Genomic DNA, 10,860 nt, shown 5'->3' with positions numbered 1-10,860 from the left:
ACATGAAAGAATGCTCCCCATCATTAATCGTTACGGAAAGGCAAATCAAAACTACAAGGAGATATCATCTCACACCGGTCAGAATGGCCATCATCAAAAAATCTAGAAACAATAAATGCCGGAGAGGGTGTGGAGGAAGGGAACACTCTTGCACTCTTGGTGGGAATGTAAATTGATACAGTCACTATGGAGAACAGTATGGAGGATCCTTAAAAAACGAAGAATACAACTACCATACGAGCCAGCAATCCCACTACTGGGCATATACCCAGAGAAAGGCGAACTTCCGAAAGACACATACACCCCAATGTTCACTGCAGCAGTATTTTCAATACCCCGGTCATGGAAGCAACCTAAATGCCCATCGACCGACCAATGGATAAGGAAGTTGTGGTCCATATATACCATGGAATACGCCTCAGCCATAAAAAGGAACGAAATTGAGTCCTTTGTTGAGCCGTGGATGGATTTAGAGACTGTCGTACAGAGTGAAGTCAGTCAGAAGGTGAAAAACAAATATCGTCCCTTCACACATCTATGTGGAACCTAGAGAAACGGTACATATGAACCGGTTTGCAGGGGAGAAGTTGAGACACAGATGGAGAGAACAAACGTATGCACACCAAGGGGGGAAAACCGCAGTGGGGCGGTGATGGTGGTGTGCTGCATTGGGCAAAGGGATTGATATGTATACACTGATGTGTATAAAATTGATGACTGATTTAAAAAAATAAAAATTAAACTAAAATTAAAGTTAAAAAATTAAAAAAAAATACAAACAATATGGAAGAATTGGACATCTTATACTTTGCTGGTGGAATGTAAATTATAGCTAACGTTTTAAAAAATCTCTTATCTTTTCTTCAACAATTACAAAGGCAGTTACCTTATGACCCCATAATTCCACTACAGGATATAACACAAGTGCTCTAGTCTCGGTTCTACAGAGAAACGGAACCCATTAGCTGCCTGCGGTGGGTTGGAGGGGAGGGAAGAGAGCACGAGAGATTGAGAGAGAGATTGAGATTGAGAGATTTCATTGAATTGTATTCAAGTGTTGTGATGCCTGGGAAGTCTAAAATATTCAGGGGAGTCTGACACACTGGAGACTGTGGAAACAGCTGGTCCTGCAGGTCCCTTTTTTCCTTGAAAGGGCTGTCTTTTCTTTTAAGGACTTATAGAATGATCAAAAGATAAAGCCTCATCTTTCATTATGAAGGGTGCATTTATTTGCTAGGGCTGCCAGAAGCAAGGACCACAGATTACATGACCTAACAGAAATTAGCCCATTGATATATACAGAGAGAGTAACACGACAAACATAGCCGTCTACAATCCAAGGACACCAATCGTGCTGAATTAGTGCAAAACCTGATGGCCTCATTTTAACTTCATCACGGTCCTAAAGACCCTATCTCCAGACACTGTGGATTATATTTGCAACATGTTTGTATTGAAGGAAGAGAATTCCGTCCAAAATACACACTCCTGGAGCCTCCCCAATTTCATGTTCTTTTTGGCCGGAGAAAGGCATTCACTTCATGCAATCCCATCTACTAACTCATTCGGGCACCAACTCTAAATCCCACCTTTCATTTCAATACCATCTCTAGCTGTTAAACCCAGAAGGCAGACAACTGGTTTGCTTTCAAAACACGACGCTGGAACGAAGAACTAAAGCTGTCACTGTTTGCAGATGACATGATACTACACATAGAGAATCCTAAAGAGGCTACCAGAAAACTACGAGAGGTAATCAATGGATTTGGTAAAGTAGCAGGATACAAAAATAATGCACAGAAATCGCCGGCATTCCGATATACTAATGATGAAGCCTCTGAAAGTGAGAGTAAGAAAACCCTCCTATTTACCATTACAACAAAAAGCATAAAATATCTAGGACTCAAGCTACCTAAGCAGACAAAAGACCTGGATGCCGAAAATGAGAAGACCCTGATGAAAGAAATTAAAGAAGATACAAACAGATGGAGAGATATATCATGATCTTGGATTGGAAGAATCAACATTGTGAAAATGACTCTGCTACCCAAAGCAAGCTACAGATTTATTGCAATCCCTATCAAAGCACCACTGGCATTTTTCACAGAACTAGAACCAAAAATTTCACCGTTTGTAGGGGAACACAAAGGACCCCGAATAGCCAACGCAATCTTGAAAGCGAAAAGCGGAGCTGGAGTAATCAGGCTCCCGGACTTCAGACGATACTGCAAAGCTACAGTAATCAAGACATTATGGTACTGGCACAGAAACAGAAATATAGATCCCTGGAACAGGATAGAAAGCCCAGAGATAAACACACGCACTTACGGTCACCTTGTGTTTGATAAAGAAGGAAAGAATATAGAGTGGAGAAAAGAAAGCCTCTTCAAGAAGTGGTGCTGGGAAAACTGGACAGCTACATGGAAAAGTAGGAAATCAGAACACTCCCTAACACCATACTCAAACATAAACTCAAAATGGATTAAAGACCTAAAGGCAAGGACAGACACGATCAAACTCTTAGGGGAAAACCTAAGCACAACACTCTATGACAGAAATCACAGCAAGATCCTTTTTGACCACCTCCTAGAGAAATGGAAATAAAAACAAAAATACACAAAGGAGGCCTAGTGAAACTTAAGAGCTTTTGCACAGCCAGGGAAACCATAAAAAAGATCAAACGGCCACCCTTAGAATGGGAGAACATATTTGCAAAAGAAGCAACTGACCAAGGATTCATCTCCAAAATTTACAAGCAGCTCATGCAGCTGAATATTAAAAAAAACAAGCAACGCCATCCGAAAATGGGCAGAAGACCTAAAGAGACATTTCCCCAAAGAAGATAGACAGATTGCCCTCAAAGACATGAAAGAATGCTCCCCATCATTAATCGTTACGGAAAGGCAAATCAAAACTACAAGGAGATATCATCTCACACCGGTCAGAATGGCCATCATCAAAAAATCTAGAAACAATAAATGCCGGAGAGGGTGTGGAGGAAGGGAACACTCTTGCACTCTTGGTGGGAATGTAAATTGATACAGTCACTATGGAGAACAGTATGGAGGATCCTTAAAAAACGAAGAATACAACTACCATACGAGCCAGGAATCCCACTACTGGGCATATACCCAGAGAAAGGCGGACTTCCAAAAGACACATGCACCCCAATGTTCACTGCAGCAGTATTTTCAATACCCCGGTCATGGAAGCAACCTAAATGCCCATCGACTGACCAATGGATAAGGAAGTTGTGGTCCATATATACCATGGAATACGCCTCAGCCATAAAAAGGAACGAAATTGAGTCTTTTTTGAGCCGTGGATGGATTTAGAGACTGTCGTACAGAGTGAAGTCAGTCAGAAGGTGAAAAACAAATACCGTCCCTTCACACATGTATGTGGAACCTAGAGAAACGGTACATATGAACCGGTTTGCAGGGGAGAAGTTGAGACACAGATGGAGAGAACAAACGTATGCACACCAAGGGGGGAAAACTGCAGTGGGGCGGTGATGGTGGTGTGCTGCATTGGGCAAACGGATTGATATGTATACACTGATGTGTATAAAATTGATGACTGATTTAAAAAAATAAAAATTAAACTAAAATTAAAGTTAAAAATTTAAAAAAAAATACAAAGAATATGGAAGAATTGGACATCTTATACTTTGCTGGTGGAATGTAAAATATAGCTAACGTTTTGAAAAATCTCTTATCTTTTCTTCAACAATTACAAAGGCAGTTACCTTATGACCCCATAATTCCACTACAGGGTATAACACAAGTGCTCTAGTCTGGGTTCTACCGAGAAACAGAACCCATTAGCTGCCTGCGGTGGGTTGGAGGGGAGGGAAGAGAGCACGAGAGATTGAGAGAGAGATTGAGATTGAGAGATTTCATTGAATTGTATTCAAGTGTTGTGATGCCTGGGAAGTCTAAAATATTCAGGGGAGTCTGACACACTGGAGACTGTGGAAACAGCTGGTCCTGCAGGTCCCTTTTTTCCTTGAAAGGGCTGTCTTTTCTTTTAAGGACTTATAGAATGATCAAAAGATAAAGCCTCATCTTTCATTATGAAGGGTGCATTTATTTGCTAGGGCTGCCAGAAGCAAGGACCACAGATTACATGACCGAACAGAAAAGAGCCCATTGATATATACAGAGAGAGTAACACGACAAACATAGCCGTCTACAATCCAAGGACACCAATCGTGCTGAATTAGGGCAAAACCTCATGGCCTCATTTTAACTTCATTACGGTCCTAAAGACCCTATCCCCAGATACTGTGGATTATATTTGCAACATGTTTGTATTGAAGGAAGAGAATTCCGTCCAAAATACACACTCCTGGAGCCTCCGCAATTTCATGTTCTTTGTGGCCGGAGAAATGCATTCACTTCATGCAATCCCATCTACTAACTCATTCGGGCACCAACTCTAAATCCCACCTTTCATTTCAATACCATCTCTAGCTGTTAAACCCAGAAGGCAGACAACTGGTTTGCTTTCAAAACACGACGCTGGAACGAAGAACTAAAGCTGTCACTGTTTGCAGATGACATGATACTACACATAGAGAATCCTAAAGAGGCTACCAGAAAACTACGAGAGGTAATCAATGGATTTGGTAAAGTAGCAGGATACAAAAATAATGCACAGAAATCGCCGGCATTCCGATATACTAATGATGAAGCCTCTGAAAGTGAGAGTAAGAAAACCCTCCTATTTACCATTACAACAAAAAGCATAAAATATCCAGGACTCAAGCTACCTAAGGAGACAAAAGACCTGGATGCAGAAAATGATGAGACCCTGATGAAAGACATTAAAGAGAATACAAACAGATGGAGAGATATATCATGATCTTGGATTGGAAGAATCAACATTGTGAAAATGACTCTGCTACCCAAAGCAAGCTACAGATTTATTGCAATCCCTATCAAAGCACCACTGGCATTTTTCACAGAACTAGAACCAAAAATTTCACCGTTTGTAGGGGAACACAAAGGACCCCGAATAGCCAACGCAATCTTGAAAGCGAAAAGCGGAGCTGGAGGAATCAGGCTCCCGGACTTCAGACGATACTGCAAAGCTACAGTAATCAAGACATTATGGTACTGGCACAGAAACAGAAATATAGATCCTTGGAACAGGATAGAAAGCCCAGAGATAAACACACGCACTTACGGTCACCTTGTGTTTGATAAAGAAGGAAAGAATATAGAGTGGAGAAAAGAAAGCCTCTTCAAGAAGTGGTGCTGGGAAAACTGGACAGCTACATGGAAAAGTAGGAAATCAGAACACTCCCTAACACCATACTCAAACAGAAACTCAAAATGGATTAAAGACCTAAAGGCAAGGACAGACACTCTCAAACTCTTAGGGGAAAACATAAGCACAACACTCTATGACAGAAATCACAGCAAGATCCTTTTTGACCACCTCCTAGAGAAATGGAAATAAAAACAAAAATACACAAAGGAGGCCTAGTGAAACTTAAGAGCTTTAGCACAGCCAGGGAAACCATAAAAAAGATGAAACGGCCACCCTTAGAATGGGAGAACATATTTGCAAAAGAAGCAACTGACAAAGGATTCATCTCCAAAATTTACAAGCAGCTCATGCAGCTGAATATTAAAAAAAACAAGCAACGCCATCCGAAAATGGGCAGAAGACCTAAAGAGACATTTTCCCAAAGAAGACAGACAGATTGCCCTCAGACACATGAAAGAATCCTCCCCATCATTAATCGTTACGGAAAGGCAAATCAAAACTACAAGGAGATATCACCTCACACCGGTCAGAATGGCCATCATCAAAAAAATCTAGAAACAATAAATGCCGCAGTGGGTGTGGAGGAAGGGAAAACTCTTGCACTCTTGGTGGGAATGTAAATTGATACAGTCACTATGGAGAACAGTATGGAGGATCCTTAAAAAACGAAGAATACAACTACCATACGAGCCAGCAATCCCACTACTGGGCATATACCCAGAGAAAGGCGGACTTCCGAAAGACACATGCACCCCAATGTTCACTGCAGCAGTATTTTCAATACCCCGGTCATGGAAGCAACCTAAATGCCCATCGACCGACCAATGGATAAGGAAGTTGTGGTCCATATATACCATGGAATACTCCTCAGCCATAAAAAGGAACGAAATTGAGTCCTTTGTTGAGCCGTGGATGGATTTAGAGACTGTCGTACAGAGTGAAGTCAGTCAGAAGGTGAAAAACAAATATCGTCCATTCACACATGTATGTGGAACCTAGAGAAACGGTACATATGAACCGGTTTGCAGGGCAGAAGTTGAGACACAGATGGAGAGAACAAACGTATGCACACCAAGGGGGGAAAACCGCAGTGGGGCGGTGATGGTGGTGTGCTGAATTGGGCAAAGGGATTGATATGTATACACTGATGTGTATAAAATTGATGACTGATTTAAAAAAATAAAAATTAAACTAAAATTAAAGTTAAAAAATTTAAAAAAAAATACAAAGAATATGGAAGAATTGGACATCTTATACTTTGCTGGTGGAATGTAAAATATAGCTAACGTTTTGAAAAATCTCTTATCTTTTCTTCAACAATTACAAAGGCAGTTACCTTATGACCCCATAATTCCACTACAGGATATAACACAAGTGCTCTCGTCTGGGTTCTACCGAGAAACAGAACCCATTAGCTGCCTGCGGTGGGTTGGAGTGGAGGGAAGAGAGCACGAGAGATTGAGAGAGAGATTGAGATTGAGAGATTTCATTGAATTGTATTCAAGTGTTGTGATGCCTGGGAAGTCTAAAATATTCAGGGGAGTCTGACACACTGGAGACTGTGGAAACAGCTGGTCCTGCAGATCCCTTTTTTCCTTGAAAGGGCTGTCTTTTCTTTTAAGGACTTATAGAATGATCAAAAGATAAAGCCTCATCTTTCATTATGAAGGGTGCATTTATTTGCTAGGGCTGCCAGAAGCAAGGACCACAGATTACATGACCTAACAGAAATTAGCCCATTGATATATACAGAGAGAGTAACACGACAAACATAGCCATCTACAATCCAAGGACACCAATCGTGCTGAATTAGGGCAAAACCTGATGGCCTCATTTTAACTTCATCACGGTCCTAAAGACCCTATCTCCAGATACTGTGGATTATATTTGCAACATGTTTGTATTGAAGGAAGAGAATTCCGTCCAAAATACACACTCCTGGAGCCTCCCCAATTTCATGTTCTTTTTGGCCGGAGAAAGGCATTCACTTCATGCAATCCCATCTACTAACTCATTCGGGCACCAACTCTAAATCCCACCTTTCATTTCAATACCATCTCTAGCTGTTAAACCCAGAAGGCAGACAACTGGTTTGCTTTCAAAACACGACGCTGGAACGAAGAACTAAAGCTGTCACTGTTTGCAGATGACATGATACTAAACATAGAGAATCCTAAAGAGGCTACCAGAAAACTAGCATTACCCTGAAAGCATAGTCTGTTATTGCACTACAAGAAATGAATATGTTTCTGATAAACATAGATGCAAATATTGTCAACAAAATACTAGTTTATGGAATTTAATAGCACATAAAATGGATCAAACATATCAAGTGAGACATAATAGGATGTAAGGTTGATTTCTCATACAGAAATCAATAAACATGATACACCACATTAACAAAAGAGTAATATCACATGATTATCTCAATAGACTCAGAAAAGCACTTGACAAATTTTAATAATCTGTCATAATAAAAGTACTCAACAAATTAGGTATAGAAGAAATGTACTTCACTGTAATAAACTTCCTATATGACAACACACAGCTATCATAATAATTCTGAAAAGCTGAGAGTTTTTTTGTGTTTCTTTTCTCTAAAATCAGGAAAAAACAATGATACCCCTGTTTACCAATTGTCTTCAAGATGATATTGGAAGTCCCAGCTAGATCCATTGATTAGAGAGATAGAAAGTAAGAAAGAGAGAGAGAGAGAAACAAGGAAGGAAGGATGGAAGGAAGGAAGCAAGGGAGAAAGAAAGAAAGAAAGGTAGAAAAAAAGGAAGGAAAGGAAGGAAGGAAGAAAGGAGGGAGGAAGGATATAAGGAAGGGAGGGAGGAAGGAAGGGGAGGAGGGAGGGGTGAGTAAGGGAGAAAGGAAGGAAGAGAGAGAGAAAGCTAGAGGGAAAGGGTGGAAGGAAAGAAAGAAAAGAAAGGAAGGAAAGGAAGAAAGAAAAAGAAGGAGAAAGAGAAGGAAAAAGAAAGAGAACAAAGAAAAATAAATACAAGCAGAAAACAAAAGTGAAGAAAGAAAAGGCAAACAAATTTTAAAAAACGTAGTCTCTGTCTGCAGATGTTGTAATCTTATATATAGAAAATGTTAAACACTCCACCAAAAAGCTGTTAGAATTAATAAATTAATTCAGTAATGTCGCAGTGTACAAAAATCAGTTACATTTCTATACATTAATGATGAAGTATTCAAAATAGAAGTTAAACGACCCCATTTATTATATTATCAAAAACAATGAAATAATTAATAATAAATTTAACCAATGAGGTAAAAGTTCTGTAAACTGAAAACTATAAGACATCAATGAAAGAAATTGGAGAAGTACAAATAAATGGAAAGATATCCTTATTCTTGGTTTGGAAGAATTAATGTGAAAATGTTCATAGTACTCAAAGTCATGTATAGATTTAAAACAATCTTTATCAAAATTCCAATGGCATTTTTTTCCCCAGTGAAGTAGAACAGTTGTGGCTCAAAGCAATGGATTAAAAAAAAAAAAAAAGCCACAGCATTTTTGGAAAAAAATAAAGTAAGGAACAAAGAAGGGGGAATCACTCTTCCTGACTTCAGACTATATTGAAAGCTAACGTTAAAAAAAAAAAATATATATATATATATATATATATATATATATATATATATAGTACTGGTATATCAATAGACTCATACCTCAGTGGAATATTATAGGGAGCCCAGAAAAAACCCACATATATATGGTCAACTGATACCTGTCAAAGGTGCTGAGAATACACAGTGAGGGCAATGAGAGTCTCTTCAATAACTGGCACTGGGAAAACTGGCTATCTAAACATGCAAAAGAATGAAACTGGCTTTTTAGACCAATCACGCAAATCAACTCAAGACTGATTAGTGATTTAAATGTGAGACCTGAAACTGTGAAACTCCTAGAAGAAAACATAGTAAAAACTGCTTAATATCGGCCTTGGCAATGTCTTTTTGAATATACTATCAAAAGCACAGGCAACAAAAATCCCAAGTGGGACTGTATCAAACTAAAAAGCTTCTGTACGTAAAGGTTGTGATCAGGCTATCAGTGAAAAGCCAACCTATGAAATGAGAGAAATGTTTAGAAACCCTGTATCTGATAAGTTAATATCCAAAAAGCATACAAGGAGTGGGAGAAAAGACTGACTACAAATAGGCTTAAAGAGTGTTTTTGTGCTGATAGAAATATACTACTTAAAGATGGTAAAAGTTTCATTACTCTGTAAGATTACTAAATAATATAGAATTGTTTTCTTATAATGTGTGAATTTTATGTTATAACACATTAATAAACATGTTTTTAAATGGGCCTTCCTGAAGACAATAGAGAAACAAAGCAGTGGATAGTTGAAGAAGGAGATGGCAGTCACATTCACAATGGCTTCTCTTCCACCATGCAATCTGCTCAGCAGCTGCCCTCACTCTCCTATTCTAGTTTAGCAACAGGAGTCCCAGTAGTGTTCAACCCCAGCACTGACTCTAGACCAGCTGCCTCAAAACAAACATTGATGGCAGTTGCCCATCATAACCACTAAAAACATCCTCAGCTTTATGTCCTATGATTAAATTAGCTAGCTCTACCTAATCTGTGAAAGAATGAACTTGGTCTGCCAGAGAATGTTGAATCAGGAATTTGTGTAAATAGAGAGGTATAATATATTTCAGTAACAATTTAAAACACAACTTGCAAGAAGAGAATCAGAAACAAACAAAAAAACTATTAATTACCTGCTCATGAAGACATCTTTACTGCTAGTGAAACAAGATTTTCAGTATTAAATATGAGTTTCCTAAAATATGTGGATTCGAATCTCTGTTGCTCCATCTCAGCAAATGTTACTGATGAAATTATGGTGAGCTGAGAAATGTCAGTTCTACCAGATTCTCCCAATGAGCTCATGAAGGACTTAAAGAGTTAGGGGTATTTTCTCCATGGCAATGGAATATTTTGATGAGAAAATTGTTTTAATTCTTCAGAAAAAATTACCATAATCGAATTAGTCTGGAATACTCATGGTTTTTCCTCCGGTTTCGGAACATTCTGCAGCCCTAACAATAATTCAGTGTTCTCCAAGCAAAGCCCTTAAACACAAGAGGTTACCAAACTCTAACAGCACATTAAAATAAGTAATGCTGATGTGGCTGTTCTCAGGTGTGAAATTTTGGAGCTTTATGTAAACCCAAATGAAAGAACAGCAAAAGCAGCTTCAAGACCAACACTAGAGCCTGCTAAAACAAATGCAGTACCTAGGTGAACAGTATGCATGGGTAGGGCAGAGAGAATATGAACTGTAAGTGATGGACTATACGGTAGAAATTTCCTCAGGGTGTGGGCAGAATGAGGAGCCTCCTCAGAAGTTTGTTCTAAAAATGTAGCAAAGCCACAGATTCTTTTCGAAAATCTAAATGCCTTCGGAATGAAATATAAATTGAATGTGATCCTAGCTGCAGAAGAGATAGCTTAGTAGCGTAAGTAATTATAGGCATATGAGAATGATGTGAGCAACATGGTGTCCCATAGGCTTTTAGACATTCAGAACACAAACTGGAATTTTCACAGTTGGA

The 10,860-nt window shown here is 39.0% G+C and overlaps 1 pseudogene; it reads left to right on the top strand.

Annotated features, from left to right (window-relative positions):
- The first annotated feature begins 4,690 nt into the window (after nt 1–4,690).
- LOC137757672 (F-box only protein 28 pseudogene) lies at nt 4,691–10,590 on the top strand (annotated as a pseudogene).
- The last annotated feature ends 270 nt before the right edge of the window (nt 10,591–10,860 follow it).

Source organism: Eschrichtius robustus, assembly GCF_028021215.1.
Source record: "Eschrichtius robustus isolate mEscRob2 chromosome Y unlocalized genomic scaffold, mEscRob2.pri SUPER_Y_unloc_1, whole genome shotgun sequence".
NCBI classification, from domain to species: domain Eukaryota; kingdom Metazoa; phylum Chordata; class Mammalia; order Artiodactyla; family Eschrichtiidae; genus Eschrichtius; species Eschrichtius robustus.
Note: the sequence above shows the minus strand (reverse complement) of the source record. Positions and strands in the feature narration are given on the sequence as shown.